The 9,162-nt window shown below is 50.5% G+C and overlaps 1 protein-coding gene across 3 annotated transcripts in view; it reads right to left on the reverse strand.

Moving 5' to 3' along the window:
- The window catches only part of Plxna4 (plexin A4), a 441,985-nt gene extending 434,148 nt beyond the window's left edge, over positions 1–7,837 (reverse strand). Inside the window, exon 1 of one of the 3 annotated variants that reach the window (XM_063285987.1) lies at positions 6,864–7,829. The gene's annotated coding sequence lies outside the window, so the exon portion shown is untranslated. Of the gene's footprint in view, positions 1–6,863 lie in introns of all 3 variants that reach the window. The other 2 variants (NM_001107852.3, XM_063285988.1) reach the window with 2 other exon arrangements.
- Between the last annotated feature and the right edge of the window lie 1,325 nt (positions 7,838–9,162).

A 9,162-nucleotide genomic window follows, 5' to 3' on the forward strand; every position in this document is an offset into this window, starting at 1 on the left:
CATATAAAATTTCAGTCGAACAAGGAGTTCCTGTCCTTTATATTAAATATTTTTAAAATTACCATTCGAGAACAACCTCCTAATTTTGTAACTGGTAGCACTGAACATAAGGTGACCTCTCCAAAAATCCCTTTTCTGGTAAATGTTCAAGCTGAGATTTACATTTTTGCTGTATCCAAAGCCTACTTTTCCTATAACATGAGTGGCTGTAAACAAAAAAGAATATATAGGAATCACTTATGAATCTGCATGTCCACATGCCTCAGAAATCTGACTGCCTTGGAAGAACAAGTGTGGGGCTGGCTCAGCAAATGCCAGTTAATAATGACACAAGGAAACACAGGCTACAGAAATGACTCAGTCAGTGAAGTGCTCACACACAAGCACAGAGACATGAGTTCACTCTCCAGTACCCACATAAAGAAGCCAAACACAGCAACATGCACTGGGATCTCAGCACTGGGGCTGCAGACAGGAAGTTCCTGTGGCTTGCCGGCCAGCTCTTCCCACCAAGTTAGCAAGTTCAAGGTTCAGTGACAGACCCTGTCTTAAAAAATATAAGGCAACAGAGCTCAACTGAAGAAGAGTCTCAGGGTTAACCTCTGGCTTCCACATATAGGAGCAGATACATAAACATACATATGGACGTGTACACACATATACCCAAAACCAGGTAGACATCCATGTATACACAAGTGACAACAGTGTTTACATAGACAGATTCCAGGGCTACACCACAGTGAGATGTGCCAGGATGTTAAAGTCTCTGAGAAATCCTACAGCAGGAAACTCACTTAGCTCTTATACCTAGTGTCTCAAACTTACCAGACTTGGCAACCTTGGTTTTTATAATAACATCTATTCACACATCCACAGAATGAACTTTGGGAATATTTGCTCTCCTGTTGGTATCCCAGAAGCAAGTCTGAGATTAAAAGTGAGGAAAAAGAACCTCCTGCCATCAGAGATGTTGACCATGTGGCCATGTAGACGAGTTCAATAGAGAAACCCAGTGCCATCACAGCCTCTAAGCCCAAAGTGCAGAAAACAACCCACCAATTCTGCTTTGCTTGCTTTCTCTCCCCATGGCCTCTGAGCCAAACTCAAGGGCCAATTTGTTCACCAACTGGTTCTGGGATCTCCCCTGGCCTGAGGGAAGTGAGTCTGGTTCTCACGAGTTCTCTGGTCCTGTCCGATGGGAAGTGCTGGTCTGCAGCGATGAACACAAAAAGACTTGCAGTTGTTGTAGCTTCAATGAACAGGGCCTCTCCTCCCGCCTCATAATGAAAGACTTTTCCTTGTGTGACCTGGGAAATTGATTGTACTCAGGCTGGGTTCGGTACATTGACTGTGGAGACAAGATCCTCTTAGCTAGTGATGTGTTTTGTGTTGGAGTGACAAAACATCCTAAAATCCAATTTGCTGTTGCGAATCCTGGTTCATGGAAAAGGCACCGTGGAGGGGAGTAGATATTCCAGCTTACAGCCCCAGGCTCCTAGGATGCTTCTGAACTCACAGGCACCTGTTGGCTTAAATATGAGTCCTTTCTGTCTCCCTTACTCTTGTCCCAAAGTGATAAAATTCTAAGCAGGCCTCTTCTAGACAACCCCAACTTAGCAGAACTTTCTACACTGCATAGTGCGGGGGAGGGGGGAAGCAAATTACATCATGCATGGAAATAAAAGTTTGTCTTTTGAAAGTTAGAAGGAATCTATAACCACTCTCTTTTCTGTGCCCAAGAGTGTGCACACCAGAGGGACCTAGTCTGAAGAGTCCTGGCTTTGGGGTGGGACAGTGCCCACCATAGTACTTCCCGGGTCCTACTGGCCCCACTTAGCCTGTGCTCTCTCCTCCTCCTCCTCCTCCTCCTCCTCCTCCTCCTCCTCCTCCTCCTCCTCCTCCTCCTCCTCCTCTTCTTCTTCCTCCTCCTCCTCCTCCTCTTCTTCTTCCTCCTCCTCCTCCTCTTCTTCTTCCTCCTCCTCCTCTTCTTCTTCTTCTTCCTTTTCTTCTTCTTTCTTCTTCTTCTTCTTCTTCTTCCTTCTTCTTCTTCTTCTTCTTCTTCTTCTTCTTCTTCTTCTTCTTCTTCTTCTTCTTCTTCTTCTTCTTCTTCTTCTTCTTCTCTATTCTAAATTCTGATTGCACTACAGCTACAGGATTGCCTTGTGCAGGCCACTGGCACCAACCTCCACCTATGATTACATGACACCTTCCTGCCTCTGGATGCTAAGGCTTGGGTCCTGAGAGCCAGTGAATGAATGAAAGAACAACTACAGAGCACCACCTGTGAGCAGTGTCATCGCATGAATCTGTGCCTTACAGTGAACTGGCCATCTGTTGCCTAGCAACCTGGGGCCTCAGGCATCTTTAACTGTCATCTCAGCCTAAGTTCTTATGCCATCAAAATGGCAATCCACCATCCCCACCTTACAGGCTACTTTCAGCATTCAGTGAGAGGGTGTTGCTCCCACAACGCCAGCCATTTGAAATACTCTCTAGAAAGAACCAGACCCCAACATTCCCTGGAGTTTCCCCAAATTCAAAGCAAAGACAGAGACTTCATGTATTCATCAGTCGCACCTTTTGTGTTTTCCACGGAGAAAAATAGAAATTTCCAAATAAAGTAACAGTCAACCTGGATGGTCTGCTAGAAAGAGTCCACACCACTTTCTACTTCACCATCAGTCAAGGATAAGACCCTATCCCCTTAATGGAGAAGTTGAAGCTCAAAGAATAGGAAATTTTGTTTGGAGGTCAGAGATAATCTAAAGGAGAAAGCACACCTTCCACTACACTCTCCCACTCACTTAGCAAGGGGAGGCAACATCCTGAGTACCTATCCCTTCACATGACAGCAGTCTGGTTACAAGAAGCCAGGTCAGACTACTTAGCACTGAGACTTGGTTCCACCACTTGGTGGCTGTGTGACTTTGGACAAAGTCCTTAATCTCCCTCAACTCAGTTCCTTTAGGAGGATAGATGGACTGCCGTAGCCACTGCCTCTTTGGGTGCTCTTGGGGAATAAAGGAGCAACCCCATCTAGAGCACGCAAATAATTTGAGATTAAGGGAAGTGCCTCACAAACACTGGCTACCACGATCATCACTAATTAATATTATTTTCCATCCCAGTGTTTTCAGAAGGGCTATAACCAATACTACTATTCTCATAGCTACTTCCCTGGGGACACTGATGCCTCATGGTCATAGGTCAGGGCTTTCACTGAGGACTTTCTAGAAGCTATTCTTTTTAATAGCAAGTGGAGAAACAGCCTCCATCTTCTGGAACTGGCCTCCAGTGGGGAATGGGGACCCCTGCTTGCCTTCCCTTTTCAGATCCACCTCTTCCCACTTAGAGGCAAAGCGGATCCTGTCTCCTTGCTGGCTCCTCCTTCCTGTCATAACTAGAATGTCCGAAGTCTGGGAAGAGGAGGGGTGGGCGGGAGGGAAACCTAGAGTAAGTCAGGACAGTGAGAGGGGATCAGGTGGGTGTTAGGGAACAGTAAGGACTAGCCTTTAAAGAGACAGCGTCTGCAAGGCTCTGTGTGGACCAAGTACGGCACAATGGAGCCTCCAGGGCAATTACCCTTATCATGTGCATCTCCCAAACAGCCCTTTGATTTATTAGCACGATGTCTTTTTTAAATACCGCTCTTAAATATAAATAACACTTAATCATCCAGCTGTCGTTAAATTCATGTTATATTGATTTCTGTGGAGCGCTGCAAATTTGAGGGCAAATGGGCTGGTGGATCCCAGCACAAAGCTGGAAGGTGGATGGGCAGGGAGGAATGGGGCTTTGGAGGAGGAAAGGAGGTGTCAAGGGAAAGAAATGAACCCTGCACAGCTGCCCAGGGTCTGAACTGGTTTCCCATCAGGAAGCCCTGGACACAAATAAAGAGGAAAGGAGAGGGTGACACACTGGGCGCAGAGTAATAGAGGTCAAGATCACATCACAGTAAGCTCAGAGTATTCACCCCATCACAGCCAGAGAAGCACTCCAACAGGTCTCCAATGTGTATTGTCTGTACGGTGCCTTCTCCTGGTAAGACTGGGCTAAAGCCGCTAAGAAATGCCCCCTAGCTGGCTAGGAGGAGAGATGCTTCTATAATTTCTTTCCATCAAAGCCCAGTAATACCTAGGAGCTCAGAGCAGTTACTAACCCAACCCCCTGAGCTCTCTCCCCAGGATAGGAATGCTGCCACCTTAGGAACCCCCCCACTTAATTCCCAGCATCCTTCCTTGTGATTAAAAGGATCTGTAGGCCAAGTGTAGGCAGACTGGGCCATGCAGATTTGCCTGTCTGCAGGGAGCAGGGCTGGAGTAGAATAGAGAAAGGAAAGGAGACCGGAGCAAATTGGCTGCCTAGGAGCAAAATTCCTCCCTAAAACATTTTCAGGGCTGGAGGGGCCATGCAGGATTTAGTAAAGAGGCAGATCAGATCATGGGTGATCCATGCCTGGTGTTCACAGGCATGTTTCCAGAACAACCTCCAGCTTAATGAGGTTGATCAAAAAGAAGCATTTGTGTCTGGGCCTTTTCTAAATCGTGCAACCGAGCGCCTTCCAGTGCAGACCAGAGAACTTAAAAGTCCATGGAAGAATGGTAGAGCAATGATATCGTGGTATACTCCAGGGATGGGCAAAGGAGCCAGGAAATTTAAAAAGCAAAATACATACACAGATGTTAATTACTGTCGATCTTTTCCTAGAAACCAATGGCGAGTGCAGAAAGTGTGCAGATTGCTTTGAGCTCCAGTGCTTAGCTTAAAACCGGCACAGTGATAGTTGACCTTGCATTAAAATGACAGATCCTGAGGCTGCAGATGTATGCAAAAGGGAAGAGAAAGGAGCAGAAGTCTGTTGTGGGATGATCTGCGGCCCAGCCTCCTGTCCTCACAGGTCTGTGAGGGAATGCCTCTCTGAGAGATACTCCCTGTCACTGTAATTCTGTTTGTTACAAGACCATGTGCCACAGCCATATGCATGCGTATACAGGTCCTCCCCATCCACACACTCCAAGTGTGTGCATGCCAAAACGTGCCAATGTTTGTCACAGCCCAGAAGTCAGACGTGGACACCCCGTCACCTGTGCTTGTACAAGCTGACTGCACTTGGCAGGGCTCTAAGAATGCCTGTGTACAGCCGGACGTGTACACACCCACCATTCCTAAAAAGAAAATAATGTTTCTTTGCGATCTGCGGTCTCCCCATTGTGAAGAGCTTTCCTTTATTCCGGCTTATACCCTTTTCAGTCAATCAAAGGGCAGCTTACACTACACAACAGGAATTGAGTTTCCCTCCTGGGTCATCTGCTCTCCACCCAAACCTAGCCAAAGACTTGGGGGGTGTGTGAGATCTACTCTCTTATAAAGAGGATAGAAACAATTCCCATTTTTGCCAGGATGCCAAAAACAGCCAACCAACCACAAAATACCACAAAGGGACAGCTATAGGAACATAGAAACTTGCTATATATGTATTCAAGCCTGAAATAATGATTTATTTAAATCTTCTATTCTTCTCCTTGCAAAAATTGAGCCCCAAAGGAAGTCTCTCTTAGACTCTAATAAGGGAGCCATAAAAAAGCCCTTTGGAACTTCAACCACCCTCATCCATTCTAGGAAGTTTCAAAATGAACAGGATCTGAAAGTGGGGTGGTGGAGGCAGGGAGCTCTGGGGAAGTACAACTTAAACCATTGGTTTTTGGAGAGCAATCCTGCACTCAGAGGATCTAGACTCTGGGTTACACTACTAGCCTATCATACTTGGATACACTAGTAGACCAAATACGTTATAAAGTGAATATGGCATATTCACAGTCCTTTCTCTGTTAGTCTAAATCCGTCTCTACTCTCCCTCCTAGTTCGTGTTCTCAGACACACACCCCAAAAGACATGTGACAGGTGTTAACTAAAGGCACAGGGGGAAGTCGCCTCACATGCACAGAGGGTAAGGAAGTGAGGGGTTGGCTGCAAACATGTGCCCCTTAAGCCCTGTCTGCTTGTTGTCTACCAGTGACTGGCAACGCAAATAAGGTCTGATCCTCCTTAAAGGACCGCAGCATCCTCCCTAGACAAGGAACACTCCTCTAGCTTTGATGTCAAAGCCCCTCCCTGCCTGAAATCCCAGCGCATTCCGGGGAAGCAGTGCCACGCTTCGGAAAGGCGTGTGTGCTGCCTTTACCGGGGAATCGCAGAGTCTGTTCCTTATGCGCCGCCCTACAGAACTGCAGCCCCAGTTGCCTATGTGGCCTCCTCCCAGGCGCCCGGTCACCAAGATCTCTAGATCTCTGCCCTTTCAATATCTCTCTGCCTTTCTCCTATTTAAAAAAAAAAAAAAGAAAAGAAAGAAAGGGGAAAAAATCTCCGAGTATTCAAAAAAAGCTAAGGGGACAATTGCACTGGGCGGGTCTCGTAAGACCTCCCATGACTTCTCCTGTCTTATAAAAACCAGTTAGGAAATGAAAGGAACTAGAAACAGCAAAATCGCTCCCTCATGCTACCAGGCTGGATAGGAGAGTCAGTCATTTAACTGAATCCCACCCTGAAAGTCCTGGGGAAGAGAAGTCTAGGTCCGGAAAGGAGAAGAACACGGGAAATCCCTGCTCCGACTGCGATGCACCTACGCGGGTGTCCAGGTGGGACGTGGGCAGGTGCGTGAGCGCAGTGTGTGCATGTGTGTGTGTATGTGTGTGTGCGCGCACGCGATTTGTGTTTTGCGTGTGTGTGTGTGTGTGTGTGTGTGTGTGTGTGTGTGTGTGTGTGTGTAGTGGGCTGCCTCGGAGCAGATGAGGACTCCGGGACCGGACTCGGCACCTCCGCCCGCTCTGCCCAGCTGGCCCTGCGCCCGGCCGGCGGCTCCTTACCTGGAAGCGCGGCGTTTCCCTCCTTCAGCCCCAGCGCCGCATTGACACTGCAGATGGTGCCTGTACCGCTGCCTCTCGCCCTCCTCTGAACGTGTGCGTGTGCGCGCGTGTGGCTGCCTCCTCCAGCCCCAGCCCCGAACGCAAATACTCCACCAAGGCACGGGGAAGCCACGAGCAGCAGAGAAAAACGGAGGGGGCCAAATCAGAGCCTGCCGGGCTTGACAGCTCCTCTTGCAGCGTCCAAGGTGGGCGTAATGTCCAACAAAAAGGTCAGAAAATGTAGATCAATTCCAAGCACCCCTATCCTCCATCCAGCCCCGGAGCCCAAGCAACGACAGCGGTGGCTCTCAGGGGCTGCGGCGGCGACGCGGGGCTGCCCCCCTTCGTCCCCACCCCCGCGGGCTGAATGTCCTTGATGCCAAGCGGGCACGGCGGCGTCACTCCGCGCCGCCCATGCTAGCCGGGTCGGGCCGCTGCCCGGGCGCGGCGGCGAGTACGTTGGGGACCCGCCGGGGAGCGCTCTGCGAGCCTCTGCGCGTCTCCCTGGGCAGTGACGGCCACCCCCTGGCAGCCCAGGGCTGACTGCGCCGCTGTTGCTCCCACCCCTGGCCGGGGACTAGCCGGGCAGTGCCCAGGGGCCGGGGCTGGGGGGCCTCGGAAGCCGCCAGCAGCTCCCTGGGGAGGCGCGGAGCTGCGGTGGTAGCAGCGACGGCGGCGGCTAGCGCTGCGGCGGCCAAGAGTGCGGCCGTGGTCCAAGCCGAGCCTCCCAGGCGCGTCCCCGGCCCCCCGGGCGGACTGCTAGCAAAGTTTGCAGGGGGCAGGGAGCGGGGCCGCCTCTGGCTCGGCCGCCGCCGGAGCTCCCGGGCTGCCTGCTGCCGCCGCGGCTCGCTGCTGCTGTGCATTGAAGCCCGGCCAAGCGCTGCAAAACTCCAGCTGCCTGGCGCTCTCTGGGTCCTCCTCTCCTCCCTCCCGCCCTCCCTGCTTCCCTTCCTCCCTCCCTCTCCTCGCCTCCTCCCCTCCCCGCCGCCCGCGGCCCGCCGCCGCCGCCGCCGCTGCCGCCGCCGCCGCCGCCGCTCCCTCTCTGGCTCGCTAGCTGGCTCGGAGCTCGCGGCTGACATCTAGACCCAGGTAGAGCGGCCGGCAGAGGGGGCAGGGGGCGCTTCCCCGCACGCTGCCGCCACTGGCCTGCCCGGTTTCCCCAACGTGGACTTCTGCAGAAGGGGGTGCCCTGGGTCTTCATGACTTTCTCGAACCACCCTGGCGATGGAGACACAGGGCAGAGTGGTGCATATATGGTGGCACCAAGTGCACTTGGATTGGAGCATACTCCCAAACAGGCATGTGGGTGTAGGTGGTCAGAGGCACTTCTGTGTGTTCCTAACAGACACCAACCAAACATATATCCACTCTCAACCTAGAATCCTCGTCCAACCCCACCAACCAAGGTAATCCTACACAGAGCACTAGAGGATGCCCAAGTCCAAGGTTTCTTCTAGTCCTGGGACAGAAATAAATGGCCAATGCCACAGAGCTTGCTGGGTAACCTGATCTGTCCAGAGCTGACCTTGCTTCTCTAACTCTGAAGCCCTAGGTCCTGGGTCATGTCCCAAACACAACCCAGACATTGCTAACGTCAGAGTACTTTCAGAAGTCAGAAGGAAGAAATCCTGAAGTTGCTTAAGTTGAAACAGCATCTGGCAGGCAGACAGGATACAAGGTACAGGTGAGGACAGGAAGTAGGCAGAACTACTTAGAATATCTCTACAAAGACCTCCCCCCATTAATGGGCCAACCATCAAAACAAATAAATAAAAATAAAACAATTTTTCAAAGGATGCACACCTACTTGTCCACCCAACCTTGTATGCTAAGCTCAAGAAAATGGCACTGTCAGCCATGTCCAGGAAGACTAGCCATTCATCAAAGGAAGACCTTTCAAGACAATGGTTTGGGGTTTCTAACCCACTCTCCCATGCTACTTCTTCAACTTAACTTTCCTCAACCTCAGTAACTTCCTGTGAATAACTGTCCCTCCCAACCAAACCTCTCAGAACCTGCTTATTAGGAGCGTGTTAACTGCGGTATAAATTCCTATATATAGGGGTTATATTTTCACAGAAATCAAAGTTATAAACTGGGTAGATTCTGAAGGGAGCTATGAGATGACAAGGTAGACAAGCCCCGGGGCAGGTAGCACACGTGGGTCGGGTTCGACTTACCCACCCAGGACCTTGTTGAAAGTGCTCTCACCAGAAGGAGGCAATGAATCAAGTGTAAGCATGAAGAAGCCAGACATTTC

Source organism: Rattus norvegicus, chromosome 4, assembly GCF_036323735.1.
Source record: "Rattus norvegicus strain BN/NHsdMcwi chromosome 4, GRCr8, whole genome shotgun sequence".
Classification (NCBI taxonomy): domain Eukaryota; kingdom Metazoa; phylum Chordata; class Mammalia; order Rodentia; family Muridae; genus Rattus; species Rattus norvegicus.